The sequence below is a fragment of the Nannospalax galili genome, unplaced genomic scaffold (assembly GCF_000622305.1).
Source record: "Nannospalax galili isolate Female #2095 unplaced genomic scaffold, S.galili_v1.0 scaffold1258, whole genome shotgun sequence".
NCBI classification, from domain to species: Eukaryota; Metazoa; Chordata; class Mammalia; order Rodentia; family Spalacidae; genus Nannospalax; species Nannospalax galili.
In genome coordinates, this window is record NW_008341370.1 from 295,055 (window position 1) to 304,664 (window position 9,610).

Genomic DNA, 9,610 nt, shown 5'->3' on the forward strand with positions numbered 1-9,610 from the left:
TTAATACATTGTAATGGTGAGTCTAAGGAACATCATAATCTCAAAATAATGGATGTGGTACCTGCATTGACTGCCACAACGTAGAAACACTGGTCTGTAAGGGCAGCAGCCACTGGCACCTCTGACCTAGCAAGGCCGACTTCAGCTATAGGTTAGTTGTAAGTTTCCATCCAGACTCACATTCTCTGGGTTCTATTGACAGAGCCCTACAGGAGTCTTTCAAACTCAAGTTAGGCTCCTGGTCAGGCCCTCAAATAGTTGTTTTCTTTTTAAATTTATTTATTTTCCTTTTCTTTTTCTTAGCCTGATCAGATCAGTAGGCAAAAATCATCTCTACAGAAATTACTTATTTATTTTTAATTTTGTGTGTGTTTCATGTTTGTATGTATGTAAGTGGATCATATGTGTCGAGTATCCAAGAAGGCCAGAAGAGGGCGTCAGATCCCCTGGAACTGGAGTTACAGACTACTGTTAGCTACCATGTGGGTGCCAGGAACCTAACCCTGATCCTCTGCAAAAGCAGCCAGTGGACTATGTGACAAGACTCTTTCCAAAAAGAAAAAGCCTGTACCTGTGCAGCACGCATGCGAGCATGGTAGGCCTATTTAGCACAGGCACAACTAAGCAGCTGGTATTCGAACAGTGTGTGTAACAGAGAAGGAGATGCTGTACAGTGGTTGGAGGACATGGCAGGTGAGCCCATGTCCCTTTACCCACAGTGCACTGCTTGGAGCATGGGAGATTCAAGTTCTGCTCCTTTGAACCTTTTCAAATATTTTCACCCTACACTTTGTTGTACCTACAGATGTGTTGCCCCATGTACACGGAGCTGACTGTATTGTTGACACATTTTTTGCTTTTGTCATTTTATTTTTTTATATTTTCTTTTTTTCTTTTTTTGTCTTTTTTGAGACAGGGTCTCCTTGTAGCCCCAGCTGTCCTGGAACTCACTATGTAGACCAGGCTGGCTTCGAACTCACAAAGATCTGCTTGCCTCTCCCTCCCAAGTGCTGGGATTAAAGACGTGTGCCACCATGCCCGGCCTATATTTTATTTTTATTTTATGTGTATGAGTGTTATGCCTGCATGTAAGTAAGTGCACCTGTGTTGTGCAATGCCCACGGAGGACAGAAGAGGCTGTTGGATCCCCTGGAACTGGAGTTACGGACAGTTATTAGCTGCCTTGTGGTTGCTGGGATTCGAACCCGGGTCTTCTGCAAGAACAGTCATTGTTCTTAGCCGCTGAGCCATCTCTTCAGTCCCTTATTATTATTATTAATACTGCAACACTGAACTCATGTTTTATTTCCTTAGCCTAGCCTCTCTCTCCTACTGAAGGAGGTCCATGAGGTCAGGTCCTTCATCTTATTATTAACCAGGTCAGAAGCCCAAGCATCTCTGCTGAGGAGGTACGTGCAATTTGGGATGCTCTGGGTCTTTTCACGTCCTTGCAGCCCTCAACCCTCTCATCAATCTGGAGGCTCCATATACTTCTTCCCAATTTCCCCTGTGAAGGACAGCCACTCTTGGAAACAAGGGCAGCATCTTGGAACTAGGTTATAACTGACAACTGCTCCAGTGGTTCTCAGTCCTCACCGAAGAGACAGCCAGGATCCACCCTGAACTTGGCACATGGCCTTCCTAAAACCCCACATCACTTACTGGGAACTGCATTTGATGTGTGTTTAAGCATCACAGTGAAGAGTCAAATGTCTATGAAGTATCTTCAGAGATGAGCTAGTCAGGCCTCCTCTGTATATAGGTGGAGACTGAGGCCCAGAGCAGGAGTTTCTCAGGGTCACATAGCATAGTGTGCCAGAACTGCCTTTCTTCTCCAAGCAGCCTCATACCACAGAGGTAGGGCTGAGGAGAGACAGAGAAGGGGACACAGATGAGGATTCTCCCTGGTATGGAAATCAGTTGTATTTTACTTTTTTAAAAATTTGTGTGTGTGTGTGTGTGTGTGTGTGTATGAGTGCACTGCCTGTTTGTGTATAAGTGCGCCTGTGTCGTGCAATGCCCTTGGAGATCAGAATAGCGTGTCGGATCCCCTGGAACTGGAGTTACAGATGGTTTTTAGCCACCATGTGGGTGCTGGGATTTGAACCCCAGTCTTCTGCAAGAGCAGCCAGTGCTCTTAACTGCTGAGCCATCTCTCCAGTCTCTGGTTTGGTTTTTTTTTTTAAGACAGAGTCTCACTATGTAGCCTTGCCTATGCAATAAGTTCAAGACCAGTCTGGGCTACATGAGATCCTATCAGAATGAATAAGTAGCAAAGAATCTACAAAATAAAATAAAATAAATAAATAACAAAGAATCTTACTGCAAAGCAGATGTGGTGATACATGCTTATGACCCTACTACCAGAAGGCTGAGGCAGGAGGATTGCCATGAATTCGAGTCTAGTCTGGGTTAGATAGCTAGTATTAGGCCGGCTAGGGCTACAAAGCTGTCTCGAAACACTAATATAAACAAGAAATTATTTAAACTATAGAATCACTGTTCTCAGACCTGAGTTAAATTCTCTCTCTCTCTCTCTCTCTCTCTCTCTCTCTCTCTCTCTCTCAGCACTCTCCTTTTACACCTGAGGAAACCTATTCTAAGAGGAAACAGGACTTGTCTAACTCTGTAGATATCCCAAGATCCCGCGTAGAGAACTTTTTGCAAGGAGCTTGGCACAGTAATGTATTGCCTATTTACACTTATCTATAATCGTAGATGAAACTGCTCCCTGACACCCTTCTGTGGCCCCATCCTAACTGAGGTCCCCGTTTGCCTCATGTGGTCTCTTTTTTCAGATAGGAAAACTGAAATGATTTATGGCCCAGAGTAAAAGATCCCCAGAGCCTTGTCTCCACCAGAGACTTACCAGGAACCCAAGTTAGTGAGTCAACATGTCTTCAAGTGTAAACTGGTGTGCTAGCGTGATCTGATTCGTAGGGCTCCTGTGAGATAAAGGACATGACTCTAGCTACATCCCCAGTCCAGAGATGTGATAGTTGGTATGTCTGAATTCAGACCTGTTTTCCTACCCAGGGCCAGCAGCTGCTCTCACGGAAACTACCACCAGGAGGCAGGATTGCCCCATCCAAATCCCCTCCCGTCCAACCACGCATTTCATTTTTGAGCATGAATCATTTTATTTAGAGCATACAAAAAGTACAGGGCTTGGGGATATATCCAGGTTGGTAAAGGTTATGTGTAGCAGGCACAATCCCTAGCACCACAAAACCTGGATGCGGTGTCCCATGCCTGTAATCCCATTACTCTGGAGATAAGAGGCATGAGGATCCAAGCTCAAGGCCAGCACGGAGTTCATACCAAGTTTAAGGCCAGCCTCAAACAAAACAAAACAAAATCAAGGGCAGTGGTAAAATGAACCTCATGTACCCATCACTAGGTTTCAAAGTTAATATTTTCCCAGTCTTTTTGTTTTCTGTGCTGTTTGTAGAGTTTTTATTTGTATTTATTTTTCATTTTTATTTATTTATTTTAAATATTTTACTTATTTTTATTTTAGGTGTACAAGTGTATTGTCTGCATGTATGTAAGTGCACCCGTGTTTGTGCAACGCTGTGGAGGTCAGAAGAGGGCTTCAGATTCCCCTGGAACTAGAGTTAAGGACAGTTTGTAGTGCCATGTGGTGCTGGGAATCAAACCCAGGTCCTCTGCAACAGCAGTCAGTGCTCTTAACTGCTGAGCCATCTCTCTATACCCACCCTCATTCATTCATTCATTCATTCATTTTGAGACAGGGTCTCCTTGTAGCCCCAGCAAGCCTGGAACACACTAGACCAGGCTGGTCTTGAACTCGCAGAGATCCTCCTTCCTCTGCTTCCCAAGTGCTGGGACTAAAGGCGTGCGCCACTGCACCCAGCAAGTTTTTTTTTGTTGGTGGTGGTTTTTTTTTTTTTTTTGGTTTTTTTGAGACAGGGTCTCCCTGTAGCCCCAGCTGTCCTGGAACTCACTATGTAGACCAGGCTGGCCTTGAATTCACGGAGATCTGCCTGCCTCTGCCTCCTGAGTGCTGGGATTAAAGGCATGTGCCACCATGACCGGCTACCCCGCAAGTTTTTATATTGTTATTATTATTATGTGTATGATGGAGGGAGGGCACACATGCCACAGCAAGCCTGTAGAACTGAGGGAAAATTGCGAAGTTGTTTTTCTCTTTCTACCTTTATGTGGGATCATCAGGCCCCTGCAGCCCTTTGTCTGAGCCATCTCACCAGTCCTTGTAGAGTATTTTAAAAACATATCTTCAATCTCAGCACTTAGGAGCCTTTAATCTCAGCACTTAGGAGGCAGAAGCTGACGGATCTCCATGAGTTTGAGGCCAGCCTGCTCTACATAGCTAGTTCCAGGCCAGCTGGGCTACAGGGACACCCCGTCTCAAAAAGACCAAAAAAAGAAAAAAAGAAAAAGAAAAAAAACATATCTTAGATCTCATTGCCTTTCATCCATAATCCAATCAGTGCCTGTTTCAGTTGAAAAAGACTTACAAACACTATCATCACAGCTAACCAAAAGTAACAATAATAGTTAATTTAATCTCTCAGTTCAGATTCTAACTTCCCGATTTTACCAAAGATGTGAGTTTTTTTTTAACCCCGCCCCCTTCTGAGAAAGAATGTCACGTAGCCCAGGCTGGTATGGTATGCTTTAACTTTCTACCTTCCCTTTTTTGTTGTTGAGACAGTGTCTCACTCACTATCTCCTGCTTGCTTTGACCTGTTCCTTCTGCCGCACTCTCTTCGCCGCCCTTTCCCCTTTCTCTCATTCTCCTGATGATTGCGTCGGAGGAGGAGCCAGGGTCCTTGTCTTGTCGGACTGACTGTGATCTTTGTCTACCCTTTGTTTTTCCAATTCTCTGCCTGATCAGGCTCAGAGCTTCCTTCTTTCTTAGACAAAAATATTTCCTGGAGAGCAATGCATTACTCCCTTAGTGATTTTTAAGTTTGGTCAGTGGGCTCAAGTTTGCCTAACTTTTTTTTTTTTTTAGTCTTTTTTTTTAACTTAAAAAAAACTTTATTGAGAATTTCATATATGCATATAAGGTGTTTTGATCAAATCCATGCCCATTCCCTCCCCTCCAACTCCTCCCATATCTCCCCATCACTTTTGTCGGATAACTTCATGTACTCTTTCTTCGTCTTTGATTTATTTATTTTTTATGGGACTTTTGGATACTCTAATCCATATCAGCTTTGCTATTTAAGCAATGGTGATTTGACTTCTTTTTAAGATTTATGGGGAAAATTTTCTAAAGGTGGCTAGTAATATTCATGTCAAATAATTTTTTGTGGCTGTAATGGGTCAACATTTGCAGGCAGGTAGCATATAAACTATTATGTTATATTAATCAATAAAAGCAATAGCCGTCAGCTTCCAATCCTACCTTTTATAGATGTGGTTAAATTCTTCAAATTTCACGCCCGACTTCTTTCTTTCTTCTTTAAATGGGGTTTTTTGCTACTCTAATATTACCGTACCTCTGAAGAGGTAACCCTAAAATGATTTAGGGGTTAGATAAGAGCTCCCAAATACTTTTGTCATTTTGGCCTTTGGAACAGAGTATGCTGCTAAGAGGCCCAAGGACATTTTCACTTTTAGCCAAGAAACTGGCTACTTCTCTTGGGGGTCTTTTTACCCTAACTGCCTCGCCAATTCCTACCTCCTATTCTTATCACACCATCCTCTGAAGAGGTTACCCAAATTGCCAAAAGGGAATCAGGACGCAGACCCCTCTGGCTTCTTCCATGCTGAACAGAGACACAGGGTGAGGCAATCGGAATACCCCTTCAGTGGGTCTATCTAAAAGACTCCCAAATTGAATAACTCTCTGTAGGGAGAAAAAGAAAATCCTTGACTGGTGAATAGGGAATGTGAAGGAGAAGTAAAGGCAAGAGTAGTTAGTTCTAGACACAGAACCAGAAAAAAGTCAGAACAGGGAAAATGTCAAATGTTCCTATCAGAGTCCTTTGGGATTTCTTCATGAGAGCTTCCAAAAGCATCTCTCTATTGGGTTCCTCCTCATTTTTCTTTTGTCTACCAAGGTTGGACTCAAGAGTGATGGATTCAGGATTTGCCTTCAGGTATTTCGATAGCTGTTGGAGTGGTTAGAATCAGTGTCAGTTCCTCTCAAAGGCTTCTAGATGGGGGAGAGAACAAATTCAGCCATCATTTTAGAACAATAGCCGGTTGTCTCCCTTAGCTACAGGTGGGCACCACAGTATTGGAGACCAAGATTTGAAGTCTTACATCTGAGCAGCACTTTCTGATTAGGAACAAAATCATCAATGAGAAATAATTGTCTAAATAACATTTTATATGGACTTAAGTCTAATGTCTGGGAAGTGTAATCCCTTGAACTCTTTTTTTAAAAAATATTTTGTTATTTTTATTTTATGTGTATGAGTGTATTACCTGCATGTATGTGAGTGCACCCGTTTCGTGCAATGCCACAGAGGTCAGAAGAGGGCTTCAGATTCCCCTGGAACTGGAGCTAGGGATGGTTCATATCTGCCATTCTGGAAGAGCAGTGTATACTGCTGAGCCATCTCTTCAGCCCCAGAATACACATTTATCATTATTATTCTTTTGGCCTTTTTGAGACAGGGTCTCCCTGTAGCCCCAGCTGGTCTGGAACAGAATACACATTTTTTTTTAATGTGTATGAATGTATTGCTTGCATGTGTGAGCACACCTGTGTCAATGCCTGCGGAGGTCAGAAGAGGGCATCAGATTCCCTGGAATTGGAGTTACTGATGGTTGTCAGCTGCCACGTGGTGCTGGGATTCAAACTCGGGTCCTCTGCAAGAGCAGTCAGTGCTCTTAACCACTGAGTCATCTCTCCAGCCCCTAGAATATACATTTAAAAAATATTTTATTATCTTTATTTTATGTGTATGACTGTATTGCCTGCATGTATGTGAGTGCACCCATGTCATGCGATGCCTTGGAGGTCAGAAGAGGGCTTTGGATTTCCCTGGAACTGGAGTTAAGGATGGTTCATAGCTGCCATGTGGGTGCTGGGAATCAAACCTGGGTCCTCTGCAAGAGCAGTCAGTGCTCTTAACCGCTGAGCCATCTCTCCAGCCCCAGAATATACATTTTTAAGTGAAAAATATATACCTTTGTTGTTGTTGTTTTTCAAAGGAAGATTTATTTGACAAGGTTCACTTAGGGCAATACACCTAAAAGGAAATCACAATACAATGAAAGATTTAAATCAAGGCCTCAGAATTTCATACAAACACCAAAAGCAAAATCTTAAAGTATTGGTATTGAGTCTCAAAATTTCCCCATTAACTTAAAAAAAGAAGCTTAAACTCACACACCTTAAAGGTTATCAAATGAAAATAGAATTAACAAACATGCCAAATGTTTCACTTTTAACTGTAGACACAGCTCCTATATTGAGTTTTACAAAAAAGCATGTCTTCCAACATGCATCCAAACAGTGTTCAATGTAATGTAGTATAAGAGCAACACTTAACATAATTCAACGGCTTTAACCTAAATACACTCACTGCTTAAGCACATCCTACAATATAACTAGAGAAGAGCTGAAAATTGTCTAACAGTTACCATAGTTTACTCAACTTCGTTGTTACATCTTGGATGTCTGCTGTGTTCAAAAATATTGAACCTTGGGGCTGAAGAGATAGCTCAGCGGTTAAGAACACTGAATGTTCTTGCAGAAGACCTGGGTCCGAATCCCAGCACCCACATGGCAGGTAACAACTGTCTGTAACTCCAGTTCCAGGAGATATGACAGCCTCTTCTGTCCTCTGCGGGCATTGCATGACATGGGTGCACTTACCTACATGCAGGCAATACATACATACAAATAAAAATAATATATTATTTTTAAAGTTAAAAAAAATTGAACCTTAAGTGATCCCAATTCTCACTTATAGAGTAGGCATAAATCACAAACCTGGATTGCAAAAACTTAAACTGAAGGGCTTTTTTACCCCTTAAAAAAAAAAAAGTTGACCAAGAGTCAGTGATCAAAATCAGTTACATTCCCCATCTACCACTCATACTGGACGTGCTAGACCCCTCTGATTCCATTCACGCCCATAGATGCACAGCTTCCACTACTGCAGTAGCTGCTGTTCACTGCTCCTTGACTACCTATGCAATGTTTGATTGAAAATCTCTGGAGTTTTCCTGTAAAACTTGGTCATATCCACTCATGCTGCTCTGACCATGGTAGCCACCTCCATAACCACCACTCGGCAGCTGGCTGGCTGGGCCGCCATAACTGGACTGATTTGACAAGCCCATGCCTCCCATCATTTGGCTACCATAAGCACCACTGCTTGCTCCTGCTGCAGAATTCAAGAAGAGTTCTACATATCTGTGATGTGTATTTGCTTTGTCTTTTGACATGGTTGCAACAGCATCTTCGTGGGTTGCAAATTCAACATCCGCTTCACCAGTTACTCTGCCGTCTGGGCCAATCTCAATATGTACTCTCGCAGGGTTATGTGGTGAAAAAAAATTATAAATGTCATTCTCAGTAGCTCTGTAAGGTAATCCCCGTATGTGTATACAGAGTCCTGCTGTGCTCTGGAAAGTAGCCATCCCCATATCAGTGATCAGACATTTCTGAAAAAACAATAATTGAAGTCTCTTCCAACTCTATCTGAACCGAATCCATAGCCATCATTACAGCCATTATAATCATCATAACCTCCATAGCCTCCAGCAGAAGCACCACACCTCATTCTCTCAAAACCAGCTCCTCTGCCAATGCTGCTATGCCCTCTGCCAGCCCCAGGTCTATCATAGGGACCTGGCCTCTGCATGGCCATAAGCTTTCGTGGTGGATCATAATGAGCTCTAACTTGAGCTTGGCTGCTCTTTATTTCAGTATACCTGTGCCCTATTCTTTCCTTGTGTTTCTTTAGAGCCTTTTCAGCTATTTCCTATGAAGCAAACTGCACGAAGTCTTCCCCGGTACTCCTCCCCCGGAAGTCCTCATTTGGTACGATTTCCAACCCTGAGAAGAACTGAACAATTTCTTCCTTGCTACAGCCAAAGGGGAGTCCTCTAAGCCATACAAAGCCATCATTGGCCATGTCAGGACTATTTGTAGTATGCTTCAACACCCAATCCATTTCAACATTGTTTGACTTGAATACTTCAACATATCTGTGTCCCATAGTTTCTCTGTCTTTTTTCAGGGCCAATTTGACTTCATCTTCCAATTCAAGTTCGACAAAAGCCTCGCCACTTGGTCTGCCTTCTCTGGTGTAGATGAAATGAATACCTTGAGCCCCATTTTGAATTTTGCAGTCAGAAAAAAACTGCTGCACTTTGTCCACCAAGCAGGACCAGGGCAAGCCCCGAACCCCCACCATGAAGCCCTCTCTGCCTTCAGTGCCCAACATCATCCTCCCTCTGGGGACCCTTGGGTCCTGGCATCCAAGCAGACTCCAACAAAGCTTCAGCATGCCTGAGGAGAAATCGAAAAATATATGTCTTAAATTGCTATTTCAGATCTAAATGTATTCTAAATTTTTTTTCTTTTTTTTTTTTTTTTTTGAGACAGGGTCTCCCTGTAGCCCCAGCTATCCTGGAACTCACTATGTAGACC

The 9,610-nt window shown here is 42.8% G+C and overlaps 1 pseudogene; it reads right to left on the bottom strand.

The window, feature by feature from the left end:
* Nucleotides 1-8,104: 8,104 nt before the first annotated feature.
* LOC103737104 lies at nucleotides 8,105-9,407 on the bottom strand (annotated as a pseudogene).
* Between the last annotated feature and the right edge of the window lie 203 nt (nucleotides 9,408-9,610).